This window comes from Pygocentrus nattereri, chromosome 5 (genome assembly GCF_015220715.1).
Source record: "Pygocentrus nattereri isolate fPygNat1 chromosome 5, fPygNat1.pri, whole genome shotgun sequence".
Taxonomy (NCBI): domain Eukaryota; kingdom Metazoa; phylum Chordata; class Actinopteri; order Characiformes; family Serrasalmidae; genus Pygocentrus; species Pygocentrus nattereri.
In genome coordinates this window covers 22,798,023-22,817,577 of record NC_051215.1, presented here as the reverse complement: position 1 = coordinate 22,817,577, position 19,555 = coordinate 22,798,023, and the positions used below count along the sequence as shown (strand labels likewise).

At 41.7% G+C, this 19,555-nt stretch overlaps 1 protein-coding gene across 1 annotated transcript in view; it reads left to right on the top strand.

Annotated features, from left to right (window-relative positions):
* The window catches only part of plpp4 (phospholipid phosphatase 4), a 163,029-nt gene that overhangs the window by 48,703 nt on the left and 94,771 nt on the right, over positions 1-19,555 (top strand). The gene's annotated exons all lie outside the window — the stretch shown is intronic.

The window sequence follows — 19,555 nt, the reverse complement described above, 5'->3', positions numbered from 1 at the left end:
GATGAGTTTGGAGTGTGGCTATTTGAGGCTGTGGACAGGTGTCTTTTATACAGATAACAAGGTCAAACAGGTGCCATTAATACAGTTAACAAGTCGAGGACAGAAGAGCTTCTTAAAGAAGTTACAGGTCTGTGAGAGCCAGAAATCTTGCTTGTTTGTGGGTGGCAAAATAATTATTTTCCACCATCATTTACAAATAAATTCTTTAAAATCTCTCATAGTTGAAGTGTACCTATGATGAAAATTACAGACCTCTCTCATCTTTCTAAGTAGGAGAACTTGCACAATCAGCTGACTAAATACAATTATATAGTGCCCCACTATAGATAGATAGATAGATAGATAGATAGATAGATAGATAGATAGATAGATAGATAGATAGATAAACAGAGTGGTGGTTCAGGGTGTTTTGGTGTGAAATGGTTCAGATGTCTTTATAGAGGTGGTGATAGGAACCAGAGGTGCCTATGACATTTTATTTACTATCAAAACCAGCAGTGAAGCTACATGAGTCTTCTGAGTTTATATGGAATGATGTAGATGGTTAAACAGCGTCTCAGTCATCAGGCAGTGAATTCATAACCATTTCATGTAGGAACTTTCTGTGAGGGAGCTTTTAGAGGTGGACGTCTGGTTCCTATCCCCACCACTGTGAGCAATTCTGACTCGGTAAGTTTCATTAGTGCAGAGCGTTTCACACCAAACCACTCCGAACAACTTTGCTTACATTTCAACAATTTAGTTTTTGAAATATTGATGGAGTTCCTCTTTAACCCCGTTTCACCTCCAGCTTGCAGGTGATCTAAGGTGCCGACAGATTCACGTCAGGCGTTGTGCTTTAGGGAAATTACAGAGGTGTTTGCTCACTTCTCAAGGCTGTTTGGCTCTCCTGCCTGATCTGCTGGAGTTTCCATTATGTTTTTTTGAGGGTCTGGCTCTGATAAATCCGCCCGGGGGGGGAATCTGCAACCTGCTGCTCAGTAATTCACATACACTCATTTCTCACCTACTCGCCCAAAGACTTGCAGTCAGCTCCAGACATATAAATACACATTGATTACTGAAAGGCCATTGGGGTGGAAAACGCAATAAAGGCTGTAATGGAATCAGCCTGTATTGTCTACACACATGGGGAGATGGCATTCTGATATGTGTGATATCTCTGAGGTCTCTTTAATGGCAGCCAGGGGTCAGTTGAGATTGATGGGTCTGGGCTTCATGTTGGAGTAGGTTGTGAATGATAATACAACCATAAACCATTCAGAATTTTACCTTCACAGTGCTCATTAAATTTTTACATTTGTAGTCAGATGTGTTGTTGTGGTCATTGTCATAGGCATAAAAATGGCCTTTTCTCTTTGCTTCTTCTTCCTCTGCTCCATGTCCTGGGCACGTTCTTCATTCTTAGTCCCTAAGAAGCACTTTGCTGGTTTCACTGTAGATAAACTATATTTCCAAAAGTATTCGCTCGTCTGCCTTCACATGCTTATGAACTTGAGTGACATCCCATTCAGATGTCACTCAATCCATCAGATTGACAGATGGAGAAGCGTGATTGGTCCCTCCAGTCTCCACTGCTCTAGAATACAGTGGTGGCGCTTTACATCACTGCATTCACCGCTTTGCATTGCGCTTGGTGATGTAAGGCTTGGATGCAGCTGCTCAGCCATGGAAACCCATTCCATGAAGCTCTCTACGCTGTTCTTGAGCTAATCTGAAGGCCACATGAAGTTTCGAGGTCTGTAATGATTGACTCAGCATAAAGCTGGTGACCTCTACGCACTATGTGCCTCTACATCCACTGACCCTGCTCTGTCATTTTATGTGGTTGACCACTTCGTGACTGAGTTGCTGTCGTTCCCAATCGCTTCCACTTTGTTATAATACCACTGGGAGTTGACTGGAATATTTAGTAGTGAGGAAATTTCACTACTGGACTTGTTGCACAGGTGGCGTCTGATCACGGTACCACGCTGGAATTCACTGAGCTCCTGAGAGCGACTGATTCTTTCACTAATGTTTGTAGAAGCAGGTGGCCATGGAAGTGATTGGAACACCTGAATTCAATGATTTGGATGGGTGACTGAATACCTTTACTCATATCCAATTCCACTCACTAGTTAGGACTATCACACAATTCCACCAGCACTAGGAGGGCAAAGGCTAGCACAGGCTTCCTCTGAGTCCTTTGAAGCACCACTGCATCTTTTCAAACTGCTGCTATGCAACATCACTAGACACTAGGAAAGCACCAACCAAACAGATGCCTGCGCTGGCTACCATCGCACTGGTTGATGAGGGGAGATGGGGGGGCCATCCAACCCACCCAGAAAGAGCGTCCAATTTTGCTCTCTTGGACTCCCAGCTACGGATATGTGCAGCATCACCAGGGATCAAACACATGTTCAAGAGGCTTTATTGTCATTTCAGCTATATACAAGTGCACAGTGAAATGAAACAACATTCCTCAAGGACGATGGTGTAACACAAATGCAAAATAATACAATATACACAGTGCGGACAATACAGTGCAATATATGAAATGATAGACTTAGAAATAAGACAAAACAGAACACAGACCATACATGGAACTGAGACTATGAGGAGCTGTGCAAAGCAGGTTGTAACATACTATGACATGTTAGCAAATTAGTAGATAGCCTGGGATATATATATATATATAAGTTATATCATAACTGCTACTGTAATGACTCTCACTGTGCACTTTACACTGTAAATACTGCTGATATTGCTAGATATGTTTGTACTCATTGTGTTGTAGCTACCTCATACCAACACCTGCACTTATATGCTATGTAATTAAGCAAATAGATATACTTTTATTTCTACTGTCTCATATTTTAACTTGTGTCTGTTTTTTTTTCTTGCCTTATGTATGTACGTTTACATGCAATTTTATGTCTTGCTACAGTAACACTGCAATTTCCCTTTGGGATCAATAAAGGTCTATCTGTCTATCTATCCATTTATCCATCCATCCATCCATCCATCCATCCATCCATCCATCCATCTATACATTATCTCTCCATCCATCCACAGATTTACTGTCCTCTGAAAAGAACTCAACACACAGCCATTAATGTCTAAATAGTTGGCAACACAAGTGAGTCCACCTCACAGTGAACATGTCCAAATTGTGCCCAATTGTGTCGTTGTCCCTCCCTGGTTTCATGTGACTTGTTAGCGTTACATGGTTCCAGGTGTGAATGGGGAGCAGGGCTATTAAATTCTGTGTTTTGGGTACAATTCGCTCATACTGACCACTGGATATTCAGCATGGCACCTCATGGCAAAGAACTCTCTGAGGATGTGAGAAATAGAATTGTTGCTCTCCACAAAGATGGCCTAGGCTATAAGAAGATTGCTAACACCTTCAAACTGAGCTATAGCACAGTGGCCAAGGTCATATAACAGTTTTCAAGGACAGGTTCCACTCCAAACAGGCCTCGCCAGGGTCGACCAAAGACATTGAGTCCATGTGTTCAGTGTCATATCCAGTGGTTGGCTTCAAAAAATAGATACATGAGTGCTGCCAGCATTGCTGCAGAGGTTGAAGAAGAGGGAGGTCAGCCTATCAGTGCTCAGACCATACACCTCACGATGCATCAACTCAGTCTGCACAGCCATACCAAGACAACTTTCTCTTGCCTACAGTCAAGCATGGTGGTGGTAACATGGTCTGGAGCTGCATGAGTGCTGCCGGTACTGGGGAGCTACAGTTCATTGAGGGAAACATGAATTCCAACATGTACTGTGGCAGAGATTTTTGGCCTTCCGATCGCATTTCAGACCAGTCTGAGTTTATTAAACGTTTGGTTTTTCGAGCAGACTCTGTGCGTAATCTAGTGCAAACTGGTCACCAATTCAATCTGAATGGACTCCTCCAACATCCCATAAAACTGAGAAAGCAAAAGAAGAAAATACAGCAAAGAATCACTCATGTGGAGCAAAGTTTGTAATGAGCAAGTTTCAGGCACAATTGAGTTTATGTACATTTAAAACTCTAAAAACATACCAAAAGTCAGATAATGTGAGATAGCCTGTCTTTTATAATCTGTTCAGACTTAAAAGTGGTGTAGTAAACCCAAGGCTTTACTTGTTCTTGCATTGTAGCTTTGGTGTAGTTAGGATAACTACACTGCTGACCCCAAAAGACTGTTCCCTGATGTCAAGGCATTCTGAAATGTTTAAATGTATGTGCTTGTATGTAACATTGCATGGACACGGTGGATGAATGCGGTCAGCATTGTGCTCTTGCCAAGCTGAAGCTATTTAAAGCCTTTTTGCTGGAGTGTTGTTGTGTCTGGCACTTCGGGTGGCGTATTTGTTTTGGGGGAATAGGCTGGTTTCCCATATGGACATCTGAGTTGGGGTGCCACAAATGTGCCAGCCCCGGAGTGTTCTGACTTCCAGCAGGACGGATGCTATTTCAGCCGGTCTGTATGTATGTGTGTGTGTTTGTATGCAAGCGAGCTGCTACTGAGGCATCTGATCCGCCGGTGGACCTGGCAGTGGATCAGCCTGCAGGAGGATGGCAGGCTGTCAGGAAACGGATGAGAGATGAGAGAAGAGAGAAGTTTCCTTGTTTTTTTTTTTCCCCCAACATTTCTCACGCCCCCCCTCCCCTCACTTCCTCTCACTCTCCACTGACGCACAGTTTACAGCCCTGTGCGAATAAGCATGCTGGGTTTTGATTAGTATAACATTTGCTGTGTTAGTCAGACATGCAGGTAGAGTAAGTCCTAATGACCAGATCTTTCTCAGCACTGCAGTAACACTGACGTGGTGGTGGTGGTGTGTTAGTGTGTGTTGCGCTGGTACGAGTGGATCAGACACAGCACTGCTGCTGGAGTTTTTAAACACTGTGTCCACTCACTGTCTGCTCTATGAGACACTCCTACCTTGTCAGTCCACCTTGGAGATGTAAAGTCAGAGATGATAGCTCATCTGCTGCTGCACAGTTTGTGTTGGTCATCCTCTAGTCCTTCATCAGTGGTCACAGGATGCTGCCCACAGGACACTGTTGACTGGATATTTTTGGTTGGTGGACTGTTCTCAGTCCAGCAGAAACACTGAGGTGTTTAAAAACTCCAGCAGCACTGCTGTGTCTGATCCACTCAGACCTGGACAACATACAATAACACACCACCACCACGTCAGTGTTACTGCAGTGCTGAGAATGACCCACCACCCGAATAGTACCTGCTCTGTGAGGGTCCATGGGGGTCCTGACCACTGAAGAACAGGGTAAAAGGGGGTAACAAAGTATCAGAGAAACAGATGGACTACAGTCTGTAACTGTAGAACTACAAAGTGCAGCTATAGAGTAAGTGCCATCCAACAATCCATTATCTTCCGCTTGTCCGGGGTTCGGGTCGCGGGGGCAGCATCCTAAGCAATGAAGCCCAGACCTCCCTTTCCCCAGCCACTTCCACCAGCTCTCCAAGGGGGATTCCGAGGCGCTCCCAGGCCAGCTGGGCGATATAGTCGCGCCAGCGTGTCCTGGGTCTTCCCCGGGGTCTCCTCCCAGGTGGACTCGCCTGTGACACCTCCCGAGGGAGGCGTCCAGGAGGCATCCTAACCAGATGCCCGAACCACCTCAGCTGGCTCCTCTCGACGTGAAGAAGCAGCGGCTCTACTCCGAGTCCCTCCCGGATGACTGAACTTCTCACCCTATCTCTAAGGGAGAGTCCAGACACCCTGCGGAGGAAACTCATTTCGGCCGCTTGTATTCGTGATCTTATTCTTTCGGTCATTACCCAAAGCTCATGACCATAGGTGAGGGTGGGAACGCAGATCGACCGGTAAATCGAGAGCCTTGCCTTATGGCTCAGCTCTTTCTTTACCACAACAGACCGGTAAAGAGCCCGCATCACTGCTGACCCAGCACCAATCCGCCTGTCAATCTCCCGCTCCCTTGTACCATCACTCGTGAACAAGACCCCGAGATACTTGAACTCCTCCACTTGAGGCAAGAGCCTATCCCCGACCCAGAGAGGGCTCTCCACCCTTTTCCGCCTGAGAACCATGGTCTCGGATTTAGAGGTACTGATTCTCATCCCAGCCGCTTCACACTCAGCTGCAAACCGACCCAGCGAAAGCTGAAGTTCGCGGCCTGATGTCCCCAATAGGACCACACCATCTGCAAACAGCAGTGATGTGACCCTGAGGTCACCAAACCGGACACCCTCCATCCCCTGACTGCGCCTAGAAATTCTATCCATAAAAATTATGAATAGAATCGGTGACAAAGGGCAGCCCTGACAGAGTCCAACTCTCACTGGGAACGAGTCTGACTTACTGCCGGCCATGCGAACCAAGCTCCAGCTTTGTTTGTACAGGGCCTGAATGGCTCGTAGCAAAGAGCCATGTACCCCGTACTCCCGAAGCACCTCCCACAGAATACCCCGGGGAACACAGTCGAATGCCTTCTCCAGATCCACAAAGCACATGTGGACTGGTTGGGCAAACTCCCATGAACCCTCCAGAATCCTGGAGAGGGTGAAGAGTATAGAGTAAGTGGAGCTGATAAAATGGACAATGATTGTAAAAAAAACAAGGAGGTGGTCAGAATGTTATGCCTGATTAATACAAAATAAATCAAGTTCTAGATTTTAATGCAAATTGCACCTGGTGTCTTTATAAAAGACATTGCCATTGGTTGGAAAGATTTCACACATCAAACTGAAGGTGAGGGAGCTTCCTAAAGTTCTCAGAGAAAATATTAATAAACATTCGAATGGAAAAAGCTACAGAGCCCTTAATCATCCCTGTCAGTACAACTGGTTCCAAAATAATGGAACCACAACTAATCATTCCTGGATTGGTGAACCCAACCTCTGGGTTTTACAGGTGCCTAAGCAGGTGCACAAGCAACTACAGGATGCACTTAAAAAATGGTTCTGAAAATGGTGAAGGGTTCTTTGCATCATGAACGTGTTCTTCAGATTTATGGAAAAGATTTATTTATGGTTTTAAATATACAGTGTATCACAAAAGTGAGTACACCCCTCGCAGCGTTTATAACAGTGTAAATTTATTCTTCCCTCAAAATAACTCAATATACAGCCATTAATGTCTAAACCACTGGCAACAAAAGTGAGTACAGCCCTAAGAGACTACACCCCTAAATGTCCAAATTGAGCACTGCTTGTCATTTTCCCTCCAAAATGTCATGTGACTCATTAGTGTTACTAGGTCTCAGGTGTGCATAGGGAGCAGGTGTGTTCAAATTTGTAGTACAGCTCTCACACTCTCTCATACTGGTCACTGAAAGTTCCAACATGGCACCTCATGGCAAAGAACTCTCTGAGGATCTTAAAAGACGAATTGTTGCACTACATGTAGATGGCCAAGGCTACAAGAAGATTGCCAACACCCTGCAACTGAGCTGCAGCACAGTGGCCAAGATCATCCAGCGTTTTAAAAGAGCAGGGTCCACTCAGAACAGACCTTGTCTTGGTCATCCAAAGAAGAGTGCACATGCTCAGTGTCACATCCAAATGCTGTCTTTGAAAAATAGACGCAGGAGTCCTGTCGGCATTGCTGCAGAGATTGAAGAGGTGGGGGGTCAGCCTATCAGTACTCAGACCATACGCCAAACACTACATCAAATTGGTCTGCATGGCTGTCACCCCAGAAGGAAGCCTCTTCTGAAGTCTGTACACAAGAAAGCCCACAAACAGTTTGCTGAAGACATGTCAACAAAGGACATGGATTACTGGAACTATGTCCTATGGTCTGATGAGACCAAGTTTAATTTGTTTGGTTCAGATGGTCTCAAGCATGTGTGGCAGCAATCAGGTGAGGTGTACAAAGATAAGTGTGTCATGCCTACAGTCAAGCATAGTCGTGGGAATGTCATGGTCTGGGGCTGCATGAGTACAGCAGGTGTTGGGGAGTTACATTTCATTGAGGGACAGATGAACTCCAATATGTACTGTGAAATACTGAAGCAGAGAGCATGATCCCTTCCCTCCAGAAACTGGGTCGCAGGGCAGTGTTTCAACATGATATTGACCCCAAACACACCTCTAAGATGACCACTGCTTTATTGAAGAGGCTGAGGGTAAAGGTGATGGACTGGCCAAGCATGTCTCCAGACCTAAACCCAATAGAACATCTTTGGGGCATCCTCAAGCAGAAGGTGGAGGAGCGCAAAGTCTTGAATATCCACCAGCTCTGTGATGTCGTCATGGAGGAGTGGAAAAGCATTCCAGTGGCAACCTATGAAGCTCTGGTAAACTCCATGCCCAGGAGAGTTAAGGCAGTTGTGGAAAATAATGGTGGCCACACAAAATATTGATACTTCAGGAACTGTCTCTTAGGAGTGTACTCACTTTTGTTGTCAGTGGTTTAGACATTAATGGCTGTATATTGAGTTATTTTGAGGGAAGAATAAATTCACACTGTTTTATAAGCTGCACACAGACTACTTTTCATTGTGTCAAAGTGTCATTTTGTCAGTGTTGTCCCATGAAAAGATATACTTAAATATCTGCAGAAATGTGAGGGGTGTACTCACTTTTGTGATACACTGTAACCTTTTTGGAAAGGGTTCCATACAGCATCAAAAAGGGTTCTTCTATTGTTATGATGTCAAGCTTGTAACAATAGAAGAACCCTTTTCAAAAAGCCTTTATATAGAACCATCTACAACAATCTGAAAAATCTTTCAATCGTGCAAAGGGTTCTTTGAGTGTTCTTGGTTCTATACAGAACCATTTTCTTTACTGAAGAACCCTTGAAGAACTGTCTTTTTTTAAGAGTGTAGGAGGCCCCCACAAGCAATTATGAGAAAATCTAAACAGCTATTTTGACTCACTGTGCCTGTAGCAATGGGAACTTTACTAGCAACACATTGGGAAAAAAAATAACTGATTTATGTATGTCGATCAAGCCTTCAGGTTTTTTTTTTCAGGAGTGAGCTTCTGCTCCTTTGAATGAACTTTGCATTTGAAACTCCTGATATTTAATAGATTTCTGTGGGGAATCTATAAAAGCAAGGCCTGATACTTCAGCAGAGTAGAAGACACCCTTTTCCAAAGCAATAGACAAAATGAAAATAAAATGTCACCAGAGTTAAAGGAAAAAGTTTCATTGTCCTTGTTCCCAGTGATCTGCAAGCTAGGGGTCAGCACTTCTATATTACTTCATTAAATATTATATAATGTCTTGCGGGACTAATTTACAGTGTTGTGCGTGGGAGCGGGCGGGAAACCAGCCCACTGTAGATGAGGATTCTTCTTGATCAGCTGCACATCCTTTCAGATCCATAGCACCCACAGTTATATTCTCACAGTGGAAGGATGGACAGAAACACCTGTGGATGTTTTCAGATCTGAAGCAGCTTGATTTTGTCCTCTCTCTTAAAGATGAAAGCTTTAAATGCTCTTTATCTGATGGGGGCAGTTTTGGGGTTGACCAGCTCTTCCAGGTGGTTGTTAGGAGACACATTTTCTCAGTAGCTTCTAATCAGTTTTTGAACTGCAGCTCTTGGAAACTCCTTCATTATGCTGTTTGACTTATATCTGATCTCCTCAAAAATAAGTAGCTGTACTTAATGGCTGTTTCAACTGGAATATAAATAAATAAAGGGCGGTCTCAGACTTTTGCCCTGTCCCAGTTCGTATGTTTGTGGTCCTGCAGTCATTAATTTCACATTAACATGAGGCCCGCAAGGCTGCAAAGTGTCCAGTTTCTCATTTTCTGTCAAAGGGGGGCCTCATGACCACCCTTAGTGCAATCTTTGGTGAGGGCTTTGTTTACAGCTCTCTGTCTAATATGGCAGAGGGGAAGGTTTTCAGCAGAGATGAGCTGAAATGGGATTATGAGCTAATGCTGTTTTCCGATATTTTTCATCTATATCTCTGCTGATGCTCATATTTATAAAATATAGAAATTGGACAGAATGTATCTGGATTAGAGAGATTACAGATTATCAATTACAGAGAAATATAATGTTTATTTCTGTAAAGTCAGAAATGCAGTAGAAAATGTGTATGTTAAATAGAAATGTCCCAGAGCTGGCATTTTTAATCCAAATATCACTGGATATTCTGAATTGCAAAGTCATGATGTTGATGGAATACAGATGGACAGATGACTTTTTCCCATGGGTGATTTGCATGTTGGACAAATAAGCTCCCTAAATAAATGAAATAATCATATTTAACAATACTATTACATTAATTTAAAGATCTGAAAGCGTTCACTGCGACAAATCTACAGTGTTAGAGAAAAGAGGAAAGGGCCTGTAAAATCCCTCTGCCTTTAAGGAAGAGGAAGGACATGGGAGCTGGAATTATACAGCAGAGCTGAAACTTTAGATGAATAATAACTTAAAATAATCATTATTTTTATTTATATAGCACTTTTCATGCCGGTGGTGCTTTACAGACAGGTGAGAAAACATTATATATATTATACAAGAAATCATCAACATTTATTTAGAATCAAAAGAAAATGAAAAAGATCAAATTAAAAGATAAAAACCATGAGACATAGAGATTTAATTAAACACCGAGTTACAGAGGTGCATTTTAGGTGCTTCTTAAAAGAGAGCACTGAGCTTGACTGTCTAATAAAAGGTGGAATTGAGTTTCACAGTTTAGAAGCAGAATAACTGAAAGAGTCTCTCCATGGTTTCTGTATTTTACAGACAGTATGAGTAGAAGGCCACTATCTGCAGATCTTAGATTACGTGTTGGAACATAGACAGACACTGTGTGATGTTAGCAGATGCTTGAAGGTTATTTTGAGCTTTAAAAGCTAGAGATAGAAGCTTAAACTCTATTCTGAATGATACAGGCAGACAGTGCAGCTCTTTTAAAACAGGACTGATCTGATCTCCCTGTTTAGTTTTTGTTAGGATGCTGATGCATATTGTGTGAGTTGTAAGGGTTGTATAGTTTTCTTAGGAAGTCCAGTAAGAAGACCATTACAGTGATCAACTCTGCTTGTAACAAATGCATGAACAAGTTTCTGTGCGTTGCTCTGAGAGAGAAAAGTACCAACTTTTAATGACTTTTCTCAATGATGAAAAAAGCTTTTAGTGACTGTGTTTACATGCAGATTAAACAGAGCTCAGAGTCTAAGATCACACCCAGGTTTTGCACTTCAGGTTTGGTGTATGAAGCTAAAGAACCAAATTTGCTTGCTTCTGGTCAGGATGGTTCTGCTGTTGTAGTTTCTCTCTTTCTACTGCAACAGAGAGGCACATAACTAGCAGGTAGCAAACCACACACAGGTGAAACATAGCCTAATTACCTGTTAGTCTGCTTTTCTGTATGAATTAGCAGTTCTACATTAGCTCCAGCATTTAAGACCATTTATTGTTAAACTGTGTTGGACGATCAGCAGAGCTTTATTTTACTGTAAAGGAGGATGATGTTATTTTTACCTACTAATCTAATTCAATTCAGGAGCTGCGTGTTACCGACTCCTGGTATAGGCTAACCACCAAGCGTGATATAACAGGTCTGAAACTGGCATTCATTTTTCCTATAGACAAAAACGGATTAGACCCAGGGCTCACCTGGATGCTGATGATGACTAACAAAATGAAGACACATCCTGAGAGATCATTCAGAATTCACTCCTATTTCTCCGTCAGGTTTTTCTAAATGCTTATCGAAAAGTTTTTGAATGCTCAAGCCAACACACTCTATGCTATAATAGAAAAAAACAAAAGAAGCTTTACAATATTGTATCTCCAGTGCTGTAATGAAAATTAAACTCCATGTCTCCTCAGCTTATATTTTAGCCTCCCTAATCCCACCAGCCATTCGCACTAAGAGGCCATAATGCTACAAAGCCCAGTAAATCAGTGGGTTTGTAAACATATAGTGCTTTATATCTCCGATCCTTCCTTACAGACGCTGGGAGGCAAAGAGATGTGAGGGGGATAACTCTTATTTCTGTCGGCTGGGCTACATTGTTCGATTACATCTTTAGTGTATGTGTTGGGGAGGGTGAAGGCTCAAATGGCTAAATTGCTGGAGTAGGGTGTTCTGAAATACATAAGCCACAACAGAAGTTAATTATTTGTAGCTACAGCGTTTGTGGCGCTCAGGAATTAGTGTCTCCAGGGTCGACCTGCGATTGCCACGGAGTTGCGAAAGGTAGTGGTATGCATGACAGATTAATTAAGCTCAATCTCCAGTAACAAGCAATTCTTAATTAATGTTGCATGAATTACACTCTCTGCTGCTGCTGCGCTCAGCCTAGAGGAATGTAGACCTGCTCAGAAAAAAAGGAAAAGACAGAAAAAAGAACGGTTACAATGCATATTGTTCGGTGCAGCTAATGATGCAACAAGTCATTACCATTCACTTCATCATAATTGCCTCTGCTTATAATTATTAATCAAAAAAAAAAAAGCTGATCATCACAGCTATGATGCTGTTCATGCTAACACATGACCTCTACTGATCTATTGTTTTATGCAGCAGTTCTGCAACATAAATAAGAAAAGCAGAGAAGGAGTAAAAGCATTGTACATTATATGAAATGTCCTTTAATATGTGCAATTATATCTAGCCAAAAAATAGGGATGTATAGTTGGTTTTGTATTGGACATTCACTCAGAGGTGGGAACAAGTCACTAAGTTACAAAAATCAAGCCACAAATCTTCATACTTAAGTCCCGAGTCAAGGTAGTTGAATCTTGATTCTAGTGATGAGTTAGCACAGGTGAGTCTCAAGTCGAGTCCTGAGTCAGTAGTCCTAATCTTTGAGTTCTAAACAAGCCAGTCTGCATTCTTCAGCTAGTTTAAGGCCACTGAATAACTGAATAATGGTAACAGTACCGTAGTCTTTTAATGACAGCACGTTAACAGAGTATGGCTGTATATTCATTTTTGTGGCTTTCTAACTGAAATATAAAATCCATGGTACATAGATAACCTTGGCAGCCATACTGTATACACAAGTAGTAATGCAGCTACATCTGAAAAGTATTTTAGAAGTAAAGAAAACTTTGTTTGAAGATCATTTTTGATGATTTTTGGGAATGTTGGCTTTTTGACGACCAAGTTGACTTTAGACAACCAAGCTGAACAAAGTTTACAGAAAAGACAGCAGAATGATGGTCAATACACGAGGCTGAAGTTGACTTTTTTTTGCCAGCAGCTTTTTATTTGAATTTTCCATTCCACCTTAAATGGTGCAGCAGTTACATTCTGATGCCTCACTGTTGCACCATTTAAGATGGAATGTCTATGAAGTTGGCGAATTAAAAGTCAACTTCAGCTTCGTAGTGAATGTTGTGCTTGTTTTACCTGCAGAAACTGTTAATTTTGGTTGAACAGAGACGCTGTGTTTCTTTTGTTCCTTTGTTTAACTAACAGGAGGAAAATGGTCAGGTCGCCTGCCAAGTTTCTCCAGTAAGGCTAAATGAGGGCGCATTGATGCCATTAATGCTTTGCTTATGTTTACAGCTTATGGAGGTGAACTTGAGCTATAAATGCTTCTTCTGAAATAAAATGAGCTGAGTATAAACACAGAGACGGACATCTGATGTACCTGTTTATTTAATTTATGGCAGGAAACAAATTCATTCACATGAAAAATAATCAACTGTGGGAGTTCCGTCTGCAGTCGGACTCTACGTTTCTTTCACTTTGGGTCTCGAGTCTTTCAGGGTCATGATGCTCAAGTCTGACTTAGACTTAGACAGATTTTATTATCATATAGTAGATCAGAGAGAAAAGAAAAAAAAAGTAATACAATATAGTGCAATGTAGTGCAATGTAGTACATATGTAAACATATCTATGTCCAACAGATAAATTAATTTTACATAAGTATATATACAAGAGAGTGTGTTGCACTGGAGCTCCCAGGTATGGAGTAATCAAAAAAGAATTGGTGGGTTGGGAGGGGTCTCTGTTTATGTACTGAGCTGTAGTCAGACAGCGACTTGTCGCAATGTCCAGTATGGGAGGAAATGAAGTCCCAGTCTGTGACCAGTCTAAGTCTAAGTCTAAGTCCCAAGTCTTTACGATTTTCTTCAGTCAAATCTAAAGTCATTAAACTCATGACTCGAGTCAGACTCGAGTCCAAGTCAGATGACTCGAGTCCACACCTTTTTACATTTCCTGGATCTTCAATAATCTCTCCTCGATTTCTCACAACATATTTTCCAGGTATTTAGCAGTGAACTGCTTTGCAACCATCTCCATTCTCACACCCCAATCAGAACTCCTCTGTTTAAAAAGGCTCTGAGATGCACATCTGAAATCTGCACAAGAGCATTTAAACAAATCAGAACTGGTTTTGAACAATGTACTCCGATCAAATGAAGCTAAAATATCCCCCTGGGAACCAGAAAAATATGTCTATTGGCAGACAAAAAACTGGTTACAGGGATTTTTTTTTCAAAAGCACTATTTTTTCATGTATGTCCTTTATAGTGAACAACATGATGTTGTATAGTGATTATGCTGATGTCATATACTTTGTTTCCTATACTGCATCAGACCAAAACCCTGCTGCAGCATCAGCAACAACTTCCAAAACCTTGTCATTCATTTTTTAAGTCCTGGTCATCATCATTGCTTCTCAAAGTAACTCCAGTACAGTACTCAGCCCAGGTGGGTATTTAAACAAAAAGTAATGAAAAAGAAAGAGAAAAAAAGACAGCTGGAAAAACAAAAGAGAGAAATTGCCCCAAAACCACTTAAAAGCCAAAAGAAGACTTGAACAAGAAACGGCTCCAAGCCATACAAAACGTGTTTGCTCCACAAAGGGCAAAGAGATGAAACATAAAGTCTGCCTTTATCTCATCACAAAGGAAGTGTTTTTTGTTTTCTGATTATCTTTTATTTCACTTTTCTATCTTAGCCCTTGTTTAAGCACACTGCTTTCAGCATTCCCTTTGTTTGCCTTTTTCCCACCATTAGTTTATTTCCCATTCAGTAACTCCTCAGACTGCCAATCAGTACATCGAGCCTGGCTCTGATTCACCTCAACCTCAACATCCATAAATACCCAATTCATACTCCATCACCTCAATAAATTCACTTAAGACTCTTTCTCACAGGTTTTCCTGTCTGTAGTTGGGTCCACCTCCCTGCCGTCATGTAACATCTCTGCTCCAACGGCTTCGTTCTCCATCATGTTCATGGTGCTGTTTTTTTTTTCCTCCTTTGCATCGTTTATGCGTAGAGAACTGTGGGTAACCACAGGCCTGGAAGGACACATGTGTTGCACCCTCAAAATCACTTAGAATGTCTGCTGCATGTCTAGGCTGTATACAAAGGGTCACTCAATTTAGAACGACCTGCTATGATGTAGCAGCCGAGAAATGCAACCTATGCTTTGGAACATGACTATTATCTTATCAAAGTTATCTAAACTTTCAGTTTCTTGTTTTTGTATGTGCAGGACAGTCATTACTTAGCAGCAGTGCTCTGTGATGGTACAATAGTTGTGAAAATGTACTGTAATTTGTGACTAGAACCAAACAGTCCATCAGACCTAACCATTCTAAATTAGGGCAGTTCTCATCATTCATGTTTACAAGTTTGAATCAATGAAACATCAGGCTAAGAAACAATGTGTAACCTTGGATGGTTGGAGCGTGTCAGGCTGTAATTGGTGATGGTATTTTAGTGGTAAGGGTTTGGCCCTGTGGTCGGGAAGCTACTGAGGGTTGGTCCAAATGAAGAAATATGGACCACTTAAAGAAGCCCACCTATTGTGCTGTGTAGGCTTTGTTTTGTGTTTATGGGCTGCAGGGACGCTCATCTGTTCCAAGAGGAATTAGTGTCAAAAAAACAAAAAGCCAAGGGCCTGCAAAGCCTTGATGAAAGACAGAAGCCAAGCCTGATGGCAGACGAGCCAAATTAGCTATATTTCACAGTGAACATACAAGCAAAAGTCGCTCTCCTCTTATCTAGCCTTTCATCTTCCCTGTGTTGAAAGCACAGCAGCAGAAGATTGTTGTTTACTTTGATTGATGGAAGATGGGTGCTCGGACCAGTTTATGGGTAATTCTGTTTAAAGAAAATGCTCGAAGCTGGAGAGGACGGCATCGGAAATCTGTTTTTGAGGCATGTACTGTTCAAATGTTTGGAAATATTTGCCCTGATAATGTATATGATATCCTCAAATGTTACAAATAATTCACAACAATTCACCAAAATCATTCCATGGCTAGTGGAATGCATGTGCAGTAGGACAGTGTGATTGTGCCACGTAAACAAAGTTCTTTTAGGAAAGTTCAGCATTACGAGTGTCCCATTCGTATTTCAACCAATGGCCAGTCTCATTTATAATCTTGCTGGTGTAGACAATGACTGTTTGTGCTTACATATGTGTCACTGTACATATTTCCATTGGAGAAGGGGTATTATTGCCAATAATAGAGTGCTTATATCATGCTTTAATTCCTGATCTGTGAACATATACATGTATTATTAGCGTTAGCATGTCTTCATTTCTGTTTACAGCTTCCTGCCAGTTATCTAGCATGTGATGTTGAACAAGGCATTAGAATCATTTTATACATTTATCTAAAACTGAATCGGTTTAACCGAGGGCAGCACGGTGGCGTGGTGGGTAGCGCTGTCGCCTCACAGCGAGGAGGGCCTGGGTTCTATTCCCCGGCCGGGCGGCCAGGATCCTCTCTGTGTGGAGTTTGCATGTTCTCCCCGTGTCTGTGTGGGTTTCTTCCCACAGTCCAAAGACATGTAGTCAGGCCAATTGGACATGCTAAATTGACCCTAGGTGTGAGTGACTGTCTGTCTGTTTGCCCTGCGATGGACTGGCCAGGGTGTATCCTGCCTTCTGTCCAATGACCACTGGGATAAGCTCCAGCATCCCCCTGCGACCCTGATGGAGAAGCGGCTTAGAAAATGGATGGATGGATATTTCTATATGGAACCCTTTTGAAAGGGGCGCTACACAGCACCAGAAAGGGTTCTTCTATTGTTACAGGCTTGACATTGTAACAATACCAGCACCATTTTTGGTGCAATATAGAAACTTTTTCAAAAAGGTTCTAAATAGAACCGTCTACAGCACTCTGCAATTTGCAATCTGATGATCCCTTTCATGTTGCACAGAACCTTTTAATCATGTTCTTTGAGTGTTTATGGCTCTATATAGAATAATTTTCTTTACTTATCAAACCCTTAAAGAACCACCTCTTTTAAGAGGATATGAATCTTATATAGATATATGAGAACCATAAGTTCTGCATAGATTCCTGATTTATGAATGGTTCTACAGATTGATGGCAGATGTGTTGTAAATGGTTCTGTATAGCACAAAAAGGGCTGTTGATGTTGTATGCAAGCTTAACATTGTAAAAGCAGCAGAACCCTTTTCGTGCTATATAGTAGCGTATACAAAACATTCTCCATCAAACTAAAGAACCATTTCACCATGCACAGATCCATTTAAGCATGAAAGTGGTTTTATATAGAACATTAATGAAAATACACCAAAAAAGGGTTCTTCTATCATATATAAGCTTGGCATCATTACAATATAAGAACCCCTTTTGTTTCTATATAGAACCATACACTTGCATCATCAAATGGTTCTTCAGATTGATGAAAAATGTTCTGTAGAAGGTTCTTTACAGAGCCTTTTATTCTATTGTTACGTTGTCAAGCTTGTTGCAATAAAACATTTTTGGTGCTATACAGATCCCTTTTCTATAAAGAACCATCTCCAGAATATTCGCCATCAATCTCAATAACGTTTACCATGCAAAGACCCATTTTTGCATTAAATAGTTCTCTACAGAAGTTATAGTTCTAAATGGAACCATTGCACTACCTAAAGAACCCCTGTAGTCACTGCTTAATCTATAAAAACCTTGTATCTCCATTTTTGTTGTTTTTAAGTTTTGGACTTAATTTGAAAGTATCCGTCTTCCTTTACATCGTGTGGAAATTTCATGGTGAATAGACCAACAGAAATGACCCAAAATGACTTGGAAAAAGTCGGGTTCCATTGACTTACATTAAAAGTAAAGTAAGTTTTTTCCTTCTCCTGTAAAGTTACCATCTTGGAGATACAAGGTTTTGATCCGACAACAGCGATATGTATTTTAATGTATTTTGGAGTTTTCTTTGCCAACAGTGGGCTTTTTACACACCTTTGACAATATTGTACAAATAACTCCATTACTTTTCAATTACACAGTAAATGGACATCACATGTTTAAATTCCAGAGGCACTTTTATGGATCCTTCCTGTCCAGTCATCCTTTCATCTTTTCAATTGAAGCTTTTCATACAGCATAATTGATAGAGCTGTAATTACGTTCCATTTCCTTTTGTAAATCTGGAGTACACTCGGAAGGTTTTTTTTCCCCATCCATTAAGACCTTTTAGCATGCTAAATGCCTTTAGCGAGAAACATGCTTCACTGTGGCCTTAATGTATTGGTTTGGGCGGCAGTGTGAATTGTTTTGAGTGACTCCAGGCAGACACACATCAGCAGCAAGTGCTGTTTGCAAATGAGGCAAAAGAAATGATGTCTGTTATGGAAATGTGTTGTTAAATTACACATTTAGGAGGCCTGCTGTTTCTTTCCCTGCCTCAAATGTGATGAAAGACAGGTAATATACACCAATCAGGCATAACATTCTGACCACCTCCTTGTTTCTACGCTCATTGTCCATTTTATCAGCTCCACTTACTCTATAGCTGCACTTTGTAGTTCTACAGTTACAGACTGTAGTCCATCTGTTTCTCTGATACTTTGTTACCCCCCTTTTACCCTGTTCTTCAGTGGTTAGGACCCCCATGGACCCTCACAGAGCAGGTACTATTTGGGTGGTGGAGCATTCTCAGCACTGCAGTAACACTGACGTTGTGGTGGTGTGTTAGTATGTGTGGCGTTTGTATGAGTGGATCAGACACAGCAGTGCTGCTGGAGTTTTTAAACACTGTGTCCACTCACTGTCCACTCTATTAGACACTCCTACCTTGTCCGTCCACCTTGTAGATGTAAAGTCAGAGATGATAGCTCATCTGCTGCTGCACAGTTTGTGTTGGTCATCCTCTAGTCCTTCATCAGTGGTCAAAGGACGCTGTTGGCTGGATGTTTTTAGTTGGTGGACTATTCTCAGTCCAGCAGTGACACTGAGGTATTTAAAAACTCCAGCAGCACTGCTGTGTCTGATCTACTCAGAAAGTGGTCTCTGACTTTTGCACAGTACTTTATGGTCATAGTATGAGAAGATATGACTGTAAGAGGGAATGTTGAGAACCTGTGCCTGAGTCCTTGGTGGCTTCTGCTTCAATCTAGAAGGCTGAACTCTCCTTTGATGAACAGATGTAGAACTTAGAGGGAGGACTGAAGAAGAAGAGGAGACAGGGAGGTGTTAGTTTGCGAAAATGTGATCGCAGGAAACAGAAGGTGAAGATGGATATTTGTAGGATGTTAGATTTGAAAGGAAATTCCACCAATTTTCAAAAATTCTGCATCATTCAAGGGCTGAGATCTAAGCACATTCAGGGTGGTTTGGTGTGAAATGGTTCAGATGTCTTTACAGTGGTGGTGATAGGAACCAG